This window comes from Anolis sagrei, chromosome 2, assembly GCF_037176765.1.
Source record: "Anolis sagrei isolate rAnoSag1 chromosome 2, rAnoSag1.mat, whole genome shotgun sequence".
Lineage (NCBI taxonomy): Eukaryota > Metazoa > Chordata > Lepidosauria > Squamata > Dactyloidae > Anolis > Anolis sagrei.
In genome coordinates this window covers 23,259,848-23,262,888 of record NC_090022.1, presented here as the reverse complement: position 1 = coordinate 23,262,888, position 3,041 = coordinate 23,259,848, and the positions used below count along the sequence as shown (strand labels likewise).

General features: G+C 41.9%; 1 non-coding gene across 1 annotated transcript; it reads right to left on the bottom strand.

Annotated features, from left to right (window-relative positions):
• Positions 1-248: 248 nt before the first annotated feature.
• Positions 249-336, bottom strand: TRNAY-GUA (transfer RNA tyrosine (anticodon GUA)). The gene is given in 2 exon segments: positions 249-284; positions 300-336. It is a non-coding gene; the product is annotated as a tRNA-Tyr (tRNA).
• Positions 337-3,041: the final 2,705 nt, after the last annotated feature.

Below are 3,041 nucleotides of genomic sequence, written 5' to 3'. Positions count from 1 at the left end.
TATTTGGAGTAGAATATGGAAAAATGAAACTCCCAAAATGTAATCAGCATAGCTATGTTGGGTGGAGAATTCTGGGAGGTGTAGTCCAAACAGTAACTTTTCCAAACTCTGCCCTAGATGCCACAACTGGTCCATCCTTCCCTTAAAACTGCAAGGCTCATGCTTCTCTTCTCACGCTGCTCTACTTCCTTATTGCTCCCTGGAAAAAGTGTTGAAACTTTTTGCCCTCCGAAGCAGGAAAACATCTGTCCTTCGAGCCGGAGTCGAACCAGCGACCTAAGGATGACTTTGGTAGCACACTACAGTCCTCCGCTCTACCAGCTGAGCTATCGAAGGGCTGGGAGTGTTGTTGTGAGTCATCCCTTTTCACTACAAAGTTGTGGTTTGCCTGATGCTGACAGCTCATCTTGTCATTTCAGCCTCCTTAGCTCATTTCCTATGATTTAGCAGCCTCCATTAAAAGCAAGTGACATCACCAAGAAATAAAAGATGTGCTCCCGTGGGCAGCATGCTTTGAAATGGAATTGAAGGTTTCCCCACCAGCATCACAATGCAGTGTCAGATTTGAGTGGCAATGGAAGCTTTAAAACCAGAAGCATGCTTGCATTTCACAGATGGGTGTTACCCAGCACGGCCCTATGCAGCACTTAGAGAAATGACCTTTTCACATTACTAGCATGACCGCCAGCAGTCCAAAAAGTAACTGCTCCAAGCTTTGACCCTGCATTATCAGCCAGTGCATTTTTTTTCAAGGATCCCTAAGGAAATGATACTAATCTCAACTTAATTTCTGGTCAGCTTCCAAGGAACTGAGCTGGAATGGGAGGTTCCTCGCCCTCTTTGAAATGATGCAGCGGTTCCAAGGAATGAAGTTTCTACCCTCTCTCCAAGTATTTGTAGGACATGAGCGGGGAATGATTTCTCCTTACCTTGAAACCTTGATCTATTTCCAGGTATTGTAATCTCAACATCTTCTGTCCCAGTCCCAAGACAATATGCATCTTTTGAAGCCCCAATACCAACCCCTCTAACCATTTGGCATCAGAAGAAACCATACAATGTGCGTCATATGCAAGTCAAGTTAACCTCATTAATGTATTCAAATACAACAAAATCCAAAGTACACAAAACTGAGGTGGTACAACAGGTTAAACCATTGATTTGTTGACCGGAAGATTGGTGGTTCGAATCTGCGGGATGGGGTGAGCTCCTGCTGTTAGTCCCAGCTCCTGCCAACCTAGCAGTTTGAAATCATGCAAATGTGAGTAGATCAATAGGTACCGGCTCAGCAGGAAGGTAAACATCATGCAATCATGCCAGTCACATGACCTAGGAGGTGTCTACGGACAACGCAGGCTCTTTGGCTTAGAAATGGAGATGAACACCTTCACCCAGAGTAGAGATGAAGGGGAGCCTTTACCTTTGTATCTGGGTGTTCATTGTTTTGAGGCATTGAATGTTGCATATATATGTTTAATTGTTTCAAAGCAATGAATGTTTGCCTTGTGTCTGTATATGCTGGAATCCGCCATGCGTCCTCTCAGGGAGATAGGGCGGAAAACAAATAAAGTGTTGCTGTTGTTATTGTTGTTGTTGTTAGATACACAAAAAGATTAGTACATAGCAAACAAGATCACTATGCTGACTTTTGTATTTGATCAAACGTCAAATATTTCCCAAGTGTCTAGGACTGTGCGATGTATCAGCAAATAATGCATGCAGATCCAAGTAGGGTAGCCTTTTGCAGCTGACATATGGTAATTTTGTCAGTGCCAAATGTTTTTAAGTGCAGGCCAAGGTCTTTAGGCACTTCACCCAGTGTGCCGATCAACACTGGAACCACCTTCACTGACTTGTGCCAGAGTCTTTGCAGTTCTGTCTTTAAATCCTCACATCGTGTAAGGTTTTCCAGTAGGTTCTCGTCAATTCTGCTGTCACCTGGGATTGCAATAATAATAATAATAATAATAATCAATAATCCAGACTTTTTTCTTTTCCACAATAGTGAAGTCTGGTGTATTGTGATCCAAAACTTTGTCAGTCTGGATTCGAAAGTCCTTTTTTGGATTATTGATGGATTATTGATGTCTGGATTATTGATGTCGCCATACCAGGTGACAGTCGCATTGAAGAAAAACAACAGGAAAAACTCAGCTGCTATCAAGACCTCAAAATTGAACTGCAAAGGCTCTGGCATAAACCAGTACAGGTGGTCCCAGTAGTCATTGGCGCACTGGGTGCCATGCCAAAAGATCTCAGAAGGCATTTGGAAACAATAAACATCGACAAAATCACGATCTGTCAACTGCAAAAGGCCACCTTACTTGGATATGTGCTCATCATTCGAAAATGATGAGCACATATCCAAGTCCTAGATGCTTGGGAAGTGTTCGACTTGTGATTTTGTGATACGAAATCCAGCATAGAGATCTCGTTTGCTGTGACATACTGTGCTTTTGTGTCATTAATATATTATTATTATTTTACTGACACAAAAACACAGTATGACACAGCAAATGAGATATATATGCTGGATTTTGTGTCACAAAATCTCAAGTTGAACACTTCCCAAACGTTTAGGAGTGTGTGATGTATTTTTGAATGATGCTCACAGATTTCAAATGACAGATTTCTCCATAGTGCTAATGGGTTAGGTGCTCTTAGTTCTGCTCCTCAGAGTTGAGGAGTGGAACTAAGAGCACCTAACCCATTAGCACTATGGAGAAACAAACCAAAATGAAGTCTATACTGGCTCAGTCGTCACCCAGGATAAAAAGGACCATGGTGGATCCTGCTGATTCTGGACATCCATCGAAAAGTGGGCTACAGAATCAAAATACAAATGAACAGCCAGAGAAGTGGCAGAAATATACAATGCCAGAAAACCGCACAATTGTTGTTGTTGTTGTTGTTGTTGTTTACGATACCTTTATTGGCCAGCCAAAATGCATAAAATACCACATGCAAGTTTTCAAAGATTCAATAGCTTCTATATCTGGCCAAGATATTTAAAATCATACAGGGGAAGAAAAGTGAGGATG